Below are 15979 nucleotides of genomic sequence, written 5' to 3' on the forward strand. Positions count from 1 at the left end.
ACCATTTAAAAAATATAACGATTTGTCCAAAGTCAACCAGAGAAGCTTTTCCAAACCGGAAGAGTAATTGTAATCATGCTGACTCATTTGCAAATTATAGGTATAAAAATAAAGAACTTGTAATAGTGAATACACCTATCTCGGCTTCTGAGATCGAGAGAGTTGCTGATCACCACATGCGGTACCTCAGTGCTGACCTTAAACAAAGATGGATAGATAGAATGGTTTCTAGGACAACTTGAAAGACTCCTCTGACCAGAAATATCATTCTAATGAATCTAGAATAGCACGTAAATTTGCCATCTGAGTCAACTTTTATAATAAACAGAAAAAGAATGGAACTAATATTCATTGTACATCCATCCACTAGCAGATATGGTACCAGTTATTGTATTTAAGTTCATTGAGTTCTCACAATAATCTTACAACAACCACACACACGCATACCATTGTGTCATCCCCATTTTGATGTGACTTTCAGCTTTAAAAAGATTAAAGATCATGTTGTGTCTGCAATTAAGAAGTTTCAGAGCCAGTATTTAAACCCACGCTTAACAACTCCACTTCCTGACTCAAACTACTACACCTCAAGGCTCAAAATCGTTGTTAAAACACAATTATGTGAAGCCAAAATTGCCAGTCATTTTCACCTTGGCTCCAAGTAGTTATAACTGGTTGGTCTCTGTCTGAAGAGAGCATTGAGCTCTTAAAAGTAAGAGGAGGGATCAGTAAGTACTGGGCTCTACCAGACAGGCAAAATCAAATGGGGTACGTAGATAAGATGGTAGATAAGATAGAGACCTGGTAGATAAGATGTCTCCAGGATCTGTAGCCTTGAGGAACTCTGCTCTAGGCATCCTACTGTTAAGTTATATAATTAATTATTTCAAGAATTCACTAATAATATTTTCATGCCTCTCTGAATCTGAGTTTGATTCAAGGGAGCGGAGGCAGGTAGATTTTGCACAGAGGGTACCTCCACTGAAGATTTTCTATTTACGGCCATCTTGTTCCAGAGTCCGTGGGCCCATCTTCTGTTAGGGGAAGGAGTATGAAAAATAAGCTGTATGGTAGGCATTATTTGTTAGTTCTTTTAAAACAAAGAACGAAATGGCTTCCATTGTAATCCCGTGGATATTTCCACTGTTGTTAATGCTAAGAAATAAAGGGATCAGTAAGTAAAGGCAATTAAGGGAATCTATTAGTGTTTCAGGAATACATTTAAAGAAAAATTTTTTTAAGTGCCATTCAGGATAGTTGAGGAGTTGGAACAGTGTCCAAAGGTTCATGCATCTACTGAAGAACTACCATTCTTAAGCTACGGATGATTGCTCCTGGGGGTAATGAGAATTACTTTTTCAGTGGAGGGTCATCCAAACCTGCCATAGTGGCATTTATTTCTCAGGAAATTTACTCTATGTCTCGGTACCAGATTGGCACAGCAGCCAGCCCTCGATTATGTACATCATTCATGGGAAGAATTAGCAGGATAAGTCCGCACAGCTGATTGGGACCCCTCACCATGTTCCCTCAGACATCTTGTCCGCCCAGGGAACAGAGCTCTGGCTCTTGCCATGAGGATGCCGGGATTCCTGGTTGGCCAGCCAACAGGGTATGCAGCCAATGTTAGCTTCTCATGATTGTTCTGGAGTGCCTGTGTAGAAAGGAAGCCTTCCCTGAAAGCTTTTACTCTGCATTGCAGAGATCTCTGCCCCTCAGTTGCCATTATGATCATCACTAGGACTTAGTCCCTCCACTCCGTGGTTGCTGGAGAACAAGAACAATCAGCTGATGATTTTGGCAGGTGATGAGTTGGCAGGTGGTTGGTTTGCTGGGACTGTGTGAGACTGGAGTCACACTTCTGTTTCAGGAGGATGATGTATAATTTGGAAATCAGCTGGGTTTGCCCAAGGTAATTGAAAAGGCTGTTTACCTTCAGTTTCCTCTATCCCTTTTTTGGTTTTAGGTGCCTTTGGCCCCTGGCCCTAAGTAAACACCTTTTGACTTTCAGTTCCTGAAACATTGCTCAATCTGGTCCATACCCATTAGGTTTTCCATCACTGGTCCAGTCCCATACCATGAAAAGTTTTCTTCCTCCTTTTCCTGTTATTTGTGGTGCTGAGGGCTCTCCTCAATGAAATAGCAGCCAGTTATGAGCCACTAAGCCAAGGTGATACAGACTGATGATTATGGCTTCGTAAATATAGACACCATTGTGGTTTTTTAACAGCTTGATTGAGGTAGAACCTTCATATCCTACAACTCACCTATTTTAAGTGTATATTTCAATGACTTTTAGTATACTTATAGAGTTGTGCAACTGTCACCACAATCTACTTTTAGAATATTTCCATCATTGCCAAAGGAAACTCATGCTCATTAGCAATCACTCTCCATTCCTTCCACCTCATCCTGCCCCCAGTGTCAGCCAATCACCAAACTACTTTATGTTTCCATAGTTTGCCTTTTTTGGGTATTTCATATAAATGGAATCATATAATACATATTTTTAAAATTTTAATTGTGATAAAAGACACATAATATGGAAATTACCATCTTAACCATTTTTAAGTGTACAGTTCAGTGGCGTTAAGTATATTCACATTATTGTGCAACCATCACCACCATTCATCCACAGAACTCTTTTCATCTTATAAAACTAAAATGCTGTACCAACCGAACAATAAATCCCCATTCCTCTATAATATATGTTTTTAGAGACTGGCTTTTTTTCTAGAAATTCACCCATGTTATAGCATTTATCAGTACTTCATTCCTTTTTATGACTGAATAATATTCCATTACATGGATATTCCATATTTGTCTATGCATTCATTGGTTGATGGACATTTGGGTTGTTTCCACCTTTGGGCTATGGTAGTTAATGGCTGTTATGAATATTCATGTACAAGGTTTTGTGTGGACAAATGTTTTCATTTCTCCTGGATAGATACCTGGGAGTGGAATTGTTGGGTCAGACGATAATCCCATGTTTAACATTTTGAAAAATCATTGGCCTGTTTTATCAAAGCAGTGTACCATTTTACATTCCCAAGCAATTTAGGAAGGTCCCAATTTCTCTACATCCTTGTCAATACTTGTGATAGTCTGTTGTTTTTATTTTAACTATCTCATTGGATGTGACATGTTACCTCATTGTGGTTTTTACTTTTAGCTCTCTGATGGCTAAAAATGTTGAGCATCTTTTTATATGAGTATTGGTCATTCAGGTATGTTTTTTGTAGAAATGTCTACTCTGTTACTTTGCATTTTTAATTTGTTTATTCTTTTATTCCATTATGAGTTATTTATATATCCTGAATAAAGTTCTTATAGGATACACGAGTTTCCAATATTTTCTCTTAGTCTGCGAGTTCTTCTCACTTTCTTGATGGTATCTTTTGAAGAGCAAACATTTTTAATCTTGATGAAGTCCAGCTTTTCTCTTGTCACTTGTGCTTTTAGTGTCATATCTAGGAAATCATTGCCTAACCCAAGGTCATGAAGAAATATTGATGTTCACTTCTGAAAGTTTCATAATTTAGCTCCTACATTTAGCTTCATGATCAATTTTGAGTTAAGTTTGTGTAGAGTGTGTGACAGGAGTCTAGCTTCATTTTTTTATATGTAGACATCCAAGGTAGGAACCACATGCATCTTATACAGGGAATTTACTTCCAGCCCCTAGCCCATTGGCATTAAGTAGTAAACACAAAATAGATATTTTGGGTTATACAGATATTTTATATATTTAATTTTGTAATTGTTTTCTTCATATTAGATTCTATGGCTCCAACTCCCAAATCTAGATTTCATGCTTCAACTATAACTAAAAGTCGAGAGGAAAGTAGACTAAGATAGAGATAAGAACTAAAAAATATATTTGTATAACTGTTCTACTTATCATGCTACGTGAACTGCAATTCATTTTTCTTTATTAAACCTTTTCCATTAGTTAAGAAGGCGCATATTAAAACAACAAACTCTCAGGGATGCAAAAATAACTACTCATACAATTGGTTTGAAAGAAATCAAAACAAGGTAATGTACTGTAACACCAGTCCTACAATGAATTCAAACCCAGCCAAGCATGGAACGCTAACACAGTTGAGATGGCACTGAGGAGCCACAGTTAAAATGTACAAGCCACTGAGGAAATCATAAAAGATGCAGGATTTATGCCTAGTTCAGAAAAAAAAAAATGATTACTGGATTGGGCAGACATAAAAGGCATGCATGTCAATCTGAGGTCATTAGACGCCCCTCCCCCCACCATGCCAGTGATCACACAACTATCCACATGATTTCTATGGTAGGTTGCTAAAACATTATCTGACCTTTTATATCCAACTGGAATTCTAATTTAGTTATATTACTACAGACAGACTACACATAGTTTTACAATTATGATCTTGATTTGAAAAATATAAATAGAAAGACAATGATGTCTCTAGAGAAGCTGTCGTTAAGCGCATTATTATTCCACCTTTCAAATTCAAACGCGTATTTTATTCTTCCCTATCTGATGAGAATTCTTTTGACAAGAGATTTTCGCATTCTGAGGCATATGGGCTAACTATTCCGGTTCAAAACTGAGTTGGCTTAAACTAAAGAAGCTTGAATTACGGCCTATCAAACATACATTGTACATCTGCTTTCACCATTAAAGAATGCACTCTCTTAAGATAAGAACGCATACTTCCACTCCTACACCCTATTGGTAGCATCCTCCCATATTAGTCCCTTTCTCAACATTAAGGTCATGTTTACCTACTAATTTGCAACTGAACACCTCTTTGAAACTTTGATGAGTATGTAGTCTGGGCGTGCTTAATGTATGATTCCTTTTTCTACAAAGGTATAAGACTGTACTGAAAACCATACTTCTCTGGAATGCTTTCTCCCTTTCTGGAAAAGACTTTCTGGGGTTATAATCTTCAGTTTGGTTCAAGTAAAACTCACCTATCTCTCTTATCTATAGCATGGTTATTGGTTATTTTGTGTCGACACCTTTTATACACCAAATTCAACAACACTCTACAAGGAGAACACTCCTTCACTGGAAGCCCACAGATGCATAAACACATAAGGGAAGGTGCTTCCCCCACCAGAGGAGTCTGAATCTCAATTTTGTTCAACCAGAATCCACTTAGCTAAGTGTCATAAATCTTCCCAAATGTAGACACGGCTGGTTGAGCTGCTATTTTGAACCACTGAAATAATTCTACAAAGAGGTAATCAATTTGGTTAAAATATTCCAATGTTACTTGGTTGCTAAGAGAACTGGATCATCAGGAATTGACCTGAAAGTAAGGGTGTCTAGTTTGAGGATTACCAAGGTTGATGTGTCACAATGAATGTTTTGAATCACCCCTGTTCTTGTTTCTTTCCTCTTTCCCCCCTTTACAACTTTTTACTGGAGAAGTCTATTCCCCAGGTCTTTATATGTATCTTGGTCCACCAAGTTATGATTTGATCCTCAATTAGAATTGACGACATTTCCCTCAACTATGTCACATCTTGGACAGTAACAGCACTCCTGGTGAGGATGAAGGAAACATAGAAAAATTCAATTCCACTTTCTTTCATAAAGCCACACATTAAAGAGAAGCTAAACATCACACCTGTTGAACCCTGGAGGATATTTTCTCCACTTGATATTTTTCTGCACTCTTAAAATAACATGCCTTTAGAGTCAAGAATGCTCATTTCAAAGAGATTTTTCTTTGTTCTATTATTACCAGTGACAGAGGGCTTTCATCAGGGGTAGCCTATAACTCATTGTTACTTGCTTCAAAGGAACATTTCAGCTCCATATCTGATCATACAGCTTCTCTTTAGTTATTCTCCTACTGATAGTTATTCAGAAAGAAAACCATCAACTTCAATAAATAAAGGTGGAAAACAGTTATATTGTCATTTTTTTCTATTTCTCCCCAAAGATGTTTCACAGACTGTCTACACTGGGCTTATCACTACCAGTTTTCTGAAATCCTATGGCCCCGTTTAATACATAGTATGCAAAAACTGGTGTTTCAAATTTAAGAATTCATAACACTGCATTAAAATATTCCTTTCCTCTCTTAAAAGTCACTTTTGCTTTACTTGCCTCCCCCTTTATAAAATAAATAATATAGTAAAATCCTGAGAAAAAGGAGGCAAGGGAGAAACTAGGATCTTAGGCCTGGCAGCTTTTCAAGATTCTCCACCTCAGAACTATTGACATTTGGGGCTAGATAACTTTTTGCTGTGGGGCCGTCCTGTGCCTTGTAGGATGTTTAGTAGCATCCTTGGTCTCCACCTACTAGATGCTAGTAGTATACCTCTGCCACTTCTGACAGTTAAAAATGTTTTCAGACATTGCCCCCAGACCCACGGAGGGCAAAATCAAGATTGGTTGAGAAACTTACAAATGATGCATAAGATGTATGGACATGGAGAACATATAACGACTATAATTATCTGCATGACTATTTCGAAATTCGCCCTTCCAATATGAAACTCTTTTTCTATGTAATGCTTTCATAAAAATTCTACTGACTTGCACTTCCAAACTATTTGACTCGAAAAGATGTGTTCTCTTGACTTCATAGTTTTGAGACACTCAGGTGGCATATTGAACAGGAATGTTAGATTCACCTTTTTCACTAGAAAAAAACCTAATTCTTACTCTCTCAAGGGTAACTGACTGGCTATGTTTTTCAAAGTTCTGCTGAGAATTAATGCATCTTCTGTTCAGTATGCAGCCACTGGGAAGATTCTGGAATCCCTCTGCTGTTTCTTGTTCCTCTCCATTATTACAATTGGACTGAATTTGCAAGATTGCAATTTAACAAGATTTGTGACTGTGTGGTGTTTTCTAATACCACTTCTTACACCAAATACCTGTCGCTTCCCCGCACCAATTCTCTCATTTTCCAACACCATCTGGGTGCCCAACAATTCAATTCAATTCAATTCAGACACTAACTCCTAATGTTAGCTCAGCCCCCACAGGTTAAGAGCTCAGTCTCACAAGACTGGCCCCACTTCAGATGCCAGCTGCAAATGGGGTGCCTAAGTGATCCTCACTTCTGCCTAGTCAGCTACAAATTTGGAGGTTCCCACATCCTCCCTCTTGGGTTCAATAACTTGCTAGAACAGCTCGCAGAACTCACGAAAACAGTTTACTGACTATTACCAGTTTATTATAAAGGATACAACTCAGGAACAGCCAAATGGAAGATCAGCATAGGGCAAGGAATGGGGGAGATGGGTGGTGTGGACTTTCAATGCCTTCTCCAGGTGTGTCACGCTCCCAGCCCATCAACGTGTTCACCAACCTGGAAGCTCCCCAAATCTCGTTGAGATTGCTCAAGAGTTTTTATAGAACTCAACTTCCAGAGGTCAGGGTGAGGCTGAAAGCTTCAACCCTCCAATCACTTCATCTTTCTGGTGACCAGCCCCCATTCTGAAGCCATCTAGGGGCCCCAACTTGAGTCACCTCATTAGCAGAAACTCAGGTGTGGTTGGAAGGGGCTCATTATAAATAACAAAAGACGTTCCTGTCACTAGGGAAATTCCAAGGGCTTTAGGAGCTCTGTGCCAGAAGGCAAGGAGCGAATACATTTTTTTATTATACCATAGTGATAGAAAGAAACAGTAGCCGAATCCAGTCATGGTATGTGGCTCCTGGCTAAAAGAAACAATGGAAAGGGGAGATGCATCTCCATCCGTTAATGCCTGCTCATTTTACTGAGAGATAAGCAGCCAGAGGCTATGTGTCTGACATGTCCTAACACCTCTAACAAATGCCTATCCTCCTTCCATGGGCATCTCCATCTTAATCTCTGGTCCTGCTCCTTTCAAATTAGAATGAATCTTAGCTTTTGGAAAAGAACCCCAGTTGTTTAAACAATTAGCTCCAGGCTTGAAGGCTTTATTTAAGTAACGCATTAAGTCATTGGGTTGTACTTTTTGCAGACTTTCCTGCCTTATCATAATGGCTGGTTTCAAGTGACTATTACATGACCATCGTCTCCTCGTCATGTACATTATTATAAACAATGTAGCATATATATAACCCGACATACCGTTATTCATGTAATATAATAGAACTACAAACAAACAAAAACTTGATTTGGTGGAAACACTGTTCAAATGAAAAATGTATAGAAATGAAGTCACCCATGATACTGAAAATATATAATTTGCATGGCTTCCAGGGGCTCGGTCTACTCAAATAGTGGTAACCAATGCTTGAATTTATTTCTATTTACGAATCTCTGGAGAAATAAATGTAGTGGAAGCATTCTTCTCTAGGGATCTTTATCTTATCTTTATCCAAATGGATCTGAATGTCAGCAATTTCATTTCTTGAAGCTGATTTTAACTATATGTTGCCCATTTTCCTTAAGAAAAGAAAATATCCAACAATCCCACTTCTGGGTATATATCCAAAAGAATTCTTTGAGTTCAAAGGAACTCCCATGTTCTTTGCAGCATTATTCACAATAGCCAAGACATGGAAACAACCTATGTGTCCATCAACAGATGAGTGGATAAAGAAGATGCAGTGTATACATAAAACAGAATATTATTCATCCTTAAAAAGGGAAGAACAGGGGCTGGCCCCAGTGGCGTAGTTGTTAAGTTTGGCATGCTCCACTTCAGTGGCCAGGGTTCACAGGTTTGGATCTGGGCTGCAGACCTACACCACTTGTCTGCCATGCTGTGGCAGTGATCCACATACAAAATAGAGAAAAATTGGCACAGATGTTAGCTCAGGGCAAATCTATCTCAACAATAACAACCACAACAACAAAATTAAGAATATTCTGTCACATCCTATAACATGGGTGAACCTTGAGTACATTATGCTAAGTGAAATACGCCAATCACAAAAGGACAAATACTGTATGATTCCACTCATCTGAGGTATCTAGAGTAGCCAAACTCACAAAAATAGAAAGTAGAATGGTGGTTACCAAGGGCTCAAGGGGAGAGGGAAATGGGGAGATGGTGTTCAATGGGTATAGATTTTCAGTTTTGCAAGATGAGAATATTCCAGAGAAGGGATAAGAACTCTCATTTATTGCTGGTGGGAATACAAAGTTGTACAGCCACTTTGGAAGACAGTTTGGTGGTTTCTTACAAAACTGAACATGCTCATCATCTGATCTAGCAATTGAGCTCTTTAGTATTCATGCAAAGAAATTGAAAATTTATGTCCACACAAAAACCTGCTCCCAGATGAGATGTTTATAGCAGGTTTACTCATAACTGCTAAAATTTGGAAGCACCCAAGATGCCTTTCAGTAGGTGAATGGATAAACTGTGGTACATCTAGACAGTAGGATATTATTCAATGCTGAAAAGAAATGAGCCATCAAGTCGTGAAAAGACATGGAGGAATCTTAACTGCATATTATTAAATAAATGAAGCCAATCTGAAAAGGCTACATACTGTGTGATTCCAACTCTATGACATTCTGGAAAAAGGCAAAACTATACTGACAGATAAATGATCAGTGGTTGCCAGGGGTTGGACAGAGGGAGAAACGAAGAGGTGGAGCATAAAGGATTTTTACGTCGGTGAAACTATTCGGTATGATGTTATAATGGTGGATACACGTCATTATGCATTTGTCAGGATCTGTAGGGTGTATAGCACCAAGAGTGAACCCTAGTTCTAGAACTATGGACTTTGGATGATGATGACGTGTCATCATGTAGGTTCATTCCTGGTAAAAAAAAAAAAAAAAAAAATGTACCACTCTGGCGGAGACGTTGATAACAGGGGAGCTTGTGCATGTGTGGGGGCGTGGGATACATGGCAACTCTCAGTACCTCCCCCTCAATTTTATTGTAAACCTAAAACTGCTCTAAAAATATAAAGCCCTAAAAATACATATGTATTTAGTAGATTCACTATTTAAAAAAAAAGTTCCAGAGGTCTGTTGCACAACAATGTGAATATACTTAACACTACTGAACAGTACACTTAAAAATTGTCTAGATGGTAAATCTCATGTTGTGTTTTTTACTACAACTAAAAATAAAGTTAATAGGAATACATTGAATGGCACACTTTAAATGAGTGAGCTTTATGATGTGTAAATTATATTCTAATAAAAATGTTAAAAATTAATAGAAACAAGATTGCGAATTCCAGAAGGTTTTCTTATCCACTTACGAGAATATCATGTTTTGGCTTCACACGTACATGTATAATGCAGGTATGTAGAAATACATAGTTTTTCATAAGTATCATTCCTTTTAAAAGACATTTGGCGCTTGTTACTTTTTAATATACATCAGTACTATAAGCTTATTTCCATGTGTCGATTTAGAAATAAAAGCAGCCATTCTCTTCCCTGTGGCTCATGTCAAGGAGGAAAAACTTTTCCTCTGCCCACTTAGGTTCTGTAACGGGAGGGCTGTGAATTTAACTGACAAAACATAGATTAGCAAGAGAAAAGTCCGATTTTTATATAAGGGAATTCATGAAACAAATGTGACTCAAGGAGGCAGGTAGAATTTGGGGCTTCTATATCATCTTAATAGGAGAAGGGCAGGAGGAAGGGGGCTCTAAAGGAAGACGAATGCTTTCAGGGAAGATCCTGGGCCCTTAGGAGAATAGATGGGAGGTGTGAGAGTTTAGTGACAATGTCTGCCTGTGTGTGGTGCTGACTGCTAGTCTCCAGTGATAAGAGTCCTTCTGCCCTCGTTATTCCCGGGGAGGAGATTTATGACAATGGCTTTCTCTTGGGTTCTTCTTGGAGGTTCTGCTTTTAGGCAGATAAGGGAGTTCAGGAAAAATAAAAACAAAACCAGTTTATTGTCAAATGCCTCCAGGTCAAAACGGCCTTTTGTGAGGCTGTAGCCTCCAGCCTCCCCAAAAAGGCCTCCAGCTTTTTCATGCCACAGCAGCATATCCTGGACCCTTTCACTTACAATGGCTCCCTAGCCAGGATCAATCCTCCTTCATTCAGCAATTAAGCCTTTGCATTTACTGGTGGCCTCTGCCCCAGGCTAACTTATCATTGCCACGAGATGCAAATACTGTGCCCTTTTTATGGACAGGCACACCACGGGGAAATGGGCAAGGAAAGACAGTGTCATGGTATTGAATGGAGAGTTGAAGGATCAGGGCTTGCAAAGAGTGTCCAGATGGAGTCTCTGGGGAAGGGTTTTTAAGCAGAGGGAAGCGTGCACGCAAGGGGCGGGGCTCCTTCTGCAAATTGTCAGCATTTGGCTGAGTCTCTGGATATGTGTAGAGATGATGCCGGATCTGTAGTGACCTATGGAACTTGGATTTCCAACACGGAGCAATAAGTGGCCAGGGGAATCTCAGTATGGTGTGGTGACAAGAATATATTTGAATGTTAGAAATGACACGCTGAGCATTCTCCTACAGCCTAATTTTCTGCTAATCTCCAAATTTTGTAAACTCATTTCTCATCCCTTACATCACCCTCAAGATTCCCCACATCGCAGGAACTCATCTTTTGGCTTCTGTAACTCTTGTCAGTCTGTGGCCAGCATTAGAATGTCTCGTTCCCTTTGTGAAAGACAAAAAAACGTGCCGGAAAATTGCAGAGGTGATTCTATTGAGGCTACTGTAATAGGGGGAATGTTCACTAATGAGGACTGTCTCAAGGAAAAGGACTGGAGCCTGGCAGTTGGCAGTGGCAAGCAGACAAGGGAGTTATCCTTGTCCTCTACCAGTGGTAAGGAAGGAAGGAGAGGGGTCCCCTCTGGGAATATTCAAGAGCAGGGTAGTCCTTTGCAGTTAGTCATTTCCTGGACTGTAAAAGGGTAGGGGAATTTGCTAAGCTGTGCTATTTTCCGAGAGCTCAGGGCTCAGGTAAAGCTGAACCTTGTCGTTTTTTGAGCCACTTGCCATGATGATGGGTGACCTCCATCTTCTAGTTCCCAGAGAGAGATATACGCAAAGAACCCTCCGGAGGAAATCACCAGTAATGGCTGGAGAAGCCTGAGCTGTTCACATAGTTACTTGAACCCCTTATTTGGGAGTGGGCGGTATGATTGAATTTTCAAATTAATTATAGTTTGAAAAACTTCTTCCAATTTCACAGCTTATGATTGATATTCTTGAGATCTCATCAGGGAGATTTTTAAGATAGGACGAAATGTGGATGCTGATGTCAGCTTTCTCATATACATGAGCCCTTACAGGTGCATTTGCCATTTGTGGTCCTACTACAGTGGGCTCTGGCTATACAAACACAAGAATTCACCCAATTCTATTTTTTAAGAACAAAAAGAAGAAAAGAAAACAAACATTATGTGTTTATTCTTTAGTATACTATATGATGTAGTGTACTTCTGACAAGACAGAACTTCCATCTTTCCTGGGCATTGACGAGAATGGGATGCTTTCTTCTAATTATTGCACATCAAATATTCGGGGTGAAAAGCCACAAAATAGCTCTGTCCCTGTACATTTGAAGGCTTATTTCTCCTCCTTTACCTGTCTGCTCCCAGTGGTGGACACTGAGAGTTTTCATATCCTGACAGGACCTATGGTCTCACCCCTTTCTGTCGCAACATCAGTTGAAGTAGGGCCCAAGTCAGCAGGAGTATTTCTGGAAGTCAAACCATGATTCACCAGGAAAGCTAGCCAAATTTAACATTACATGGAAGTGACTATGGACACAGGCATCCAAACTAAATGTATTCCCAACTCCCTTCCTCTTCTCTGGGTCCCCAAAATGCTCTGTCCACTCCAGCATCATCTGGTACTTGGTCCAATATGAAGGAGAGAAAGTCAGAGTGGAAAGAGATAGCTCTCCTAACCGATGTGGATAGAACATCCCACTAGGGGCAGAATTTCCTGCCTGTCACAAGCGTGGATCATCCTAACCCCCTCCTCTTGCTGATAAACTAAGAGGAGTTGTGTGTAATTCTTCTCAAGAGGAGACACTAAGCTTATCTCACAACATCAATGATGGTGGACATAAGCTTTTGTTTGGGACAGAATGAACCTTCCAGTCTCTAAGAATTACTTTGCCTTCCTATCTGTTACCTACAATTTACAGAAGTGTAACATAGTTTGGATAACTCAGGAAAGTGTGCTCTGTGTGGACAAAGCATAGTTTTCTTTGAAGCACATTTTTCTCACAACTCTGTATCCCCTAAACCCAGCTCCTGAGGAACTTCATTGTTTCCCATTTGATTTGTGTTAAAGCCAATGCTGTTTTCATTCTGAACAACGTATGACTCGAAAGTTAAAGTCACTTATTTTCAGTAAACACAAATGTGCATTATCCCCTTCAAAAAATCATCCTTTGAAGCTCTTGAGGGCACTGTAAATGCTCCAGTTATGTTTTGAAGTCTTTGCTCGGGATTATCCTTAAAGCCTGCCACAAATTACTTTGAAAAACCTCATCGGTGGCAAATTTATTTTCCTCATGTTCTAGTTCATTTTCTAGGAGCAACCAAAAGTCATTATGGGCAACTTTAGAAAATAAGGGAAAGCCAAGCTGTAGGATAATATTCTGAATTTAAAACAAGGAGAATCACTGGTGTCAAGCAGATTGGGTTGTCTCCTGTTGAAGCCATCCACCAGTAAGATTGCTCCAAAAATTTCAGGCTTGCGGAGCTTTTATTTTGCTTGCAGCAAAATGAAAAATTAAAGATTGTCAAGTATGATCACAGTAATTCATCAAATAAAGCATGTGTAGGGCAACCTTTGTGCTTCCACAGGAAACCATAAACTGTTTCCACCCCATTCTTCCTGCTTATCTGATCCTACAGAGCTCGGTGCCTTGCATTGCCTTTGAGCGGGTTTTACAACTCAGCAAGTAGCGAATGACGAAGAGTAACGCAAAATGATTCTTGTCGATAGGCATGCAAACTCTCTACCTTGGAAACTGATGACTTCCCTCCCCCACAAAAGTGGAAGTTTAGTTTCCCTCCATTTGCACATTCGTTTCAATATTTTTGACCTATGAATCTTCAAAGGCATTGTACCACCTTACCCGTGGTTCACTTACCAATAATGAATTAAATGCCACCTTGAACACTTGTTCATTTTATATGTGTCTGAGTCATGATTTTACCTTTTCTTTGAAAATTATCCTTTAAAAGACTTTTTCATAGAATGGACTTATTTTTAGGGAAAAAAATAACCTACAACCTTCCCAAGGAAGATTTATTGACAAACTTACACCTACCTAGTTCCCCCTAGAGATGTATTTCAAATTTTCACTGAGAAAACAATTACGAGATAAAACGTTATTTTATGATGTTGTGAGCTTGTCTTGGTGGAAGTCTGACAGTTTCCTGACCTTTTTCGTTTCCTTCGGATGCAGACTCAAAATGGAGCTTGAATGTCAAGCTTGTTATAAATCTTTTTTAAAAATTGATAATGCTTGTCAACAAAACCATTTTCATTTTGTTTGGGGCTCTTAGTCCTGCCACGCTGTTAATGGGGTGCAGAACATGTTACCCCAAAATATGGTACCTCGGCATGTTGACTACTTTCAGCTGAAGGATTTTGAGTAGATGGCAGAAGCAGGAAGGTCACTCTGACCCCTCCCCCATCTTGCCCTTCTTCTCTAAAATAGGTCATGAAACTCCCGCGTGAGGCAAGGTCCCCTTCCTGTACCAGAAGACATTCTTATCACCAAAGACAAGAATTGAGGCTGAGAAATCTGTATAAACCAACCTTATTAAACTCACCCTCGGCTTCCTAGTTACTTCTTCACTGCTTACTACCTCTAGCCCATACCCCCTTTTCTTGTCAATTCTTCATAAATTTATTCTTTGTCTGAAAGATACAAAAGTTTCCTGCTCCAGTCACTTCTTTGGGTCTTTATTCTCTTGTGAAGGCTCCCATGCCAACATTTAATAAAATGTGTATGTTTTTCTCCTGTTAATCTCTCTTCTGTCAGCTTAATTTTCAGATCCAGCCAGAGACCCAAAGAGGACAGAGGAGAATTTTTCCTCCTTTACAATGTAGTAGGAATATTCTGAGAAATCAGAACTCTCGTCATCATGTGGTCTTTCTCGTGTCTTTGCCTCCAGGGACCCAGTAAGAAATTTGCAATGACTGGCCAGGGGCAACAGGGAAGGGGGTTTCTGGATGGAGACCTAGACCATTTATAGGGGACCAGCTGGGAATTGATCTGAAGGAAGTGTCAAATCAAAGACATCTCGGCTGCCAACTCCAGCCTGTTTACAGCATTGGGGAGCCACTGCCTCGGTCTCCTAAAATCTACTGGAGGAAGAGCTAGTGTTGGATGACTCTCTTTTTCTCCTCCCTTCTCTTCTACTCTGCAATCATTATTCCAGATGATTCTTGTATTTTTACCGGAACTATTCCTTATATGCTACCTTTGGATATCCATCCATTAATAATGACCTTTATTACCAGATTAACAATAGAATACTAAACACATTATTTTTAATCATAGTATGCACTGAAATCATCTTTCCTTTCTCAAGACTGTAAAAATGGTATATTCATCACACTTCATCTAAATACTCTCAGTTGTCTTTTTCCGCAGTCTGTAATCACAAGCTAACTGTGTTAGTGTTCTAATTCTTTGTAATAAGTCACTACAAACTTGGAAACTTAAAACAGCAGACGTTTATTATCTTGTAGGGCAGGAGTCCATGCACGGCTTAGGTGGGTCTTCTGCCGGTTTCACGAGGCTGCAAATAAGGTGTCAATAGGGGCTGTGTTCTCATCTGAGTGCTGGACTCTCTTCCAAGCTCTCTGGCTGTTGGTAGGATTCACTTCCTTGCGGCTGTAGAGCTCCTGGTGACTTGCCTTTGCAGGGCTAGCAGGAGAGACTGTGCTGTCTCAAATCTTTTGCCTTGAGAACTCTTTTTGAAAAGCCTCACTGAATTGGTCAGGTCCGTCCTCTTGATTAACTGAAAGTCAATGGGTTAGGAACCTTAATCACATCTACAAAATGACATCAACTAAAAACCTTTCACTTCTGCTATATAACATAACCTAATCACT

Source organism: Equus caballus, chromosome X (assembly GCF_041296265.1).
Source record: "Equus caballus isolate H_3958 breed thoroughbred chromosome X, TB-T2T, whole genome shotgun sequence".
NCBI lineage: Eukaryota > Metazoa > Chordata > Mammalia > Perissodactyla > Equidae > Equus > Equus caballus.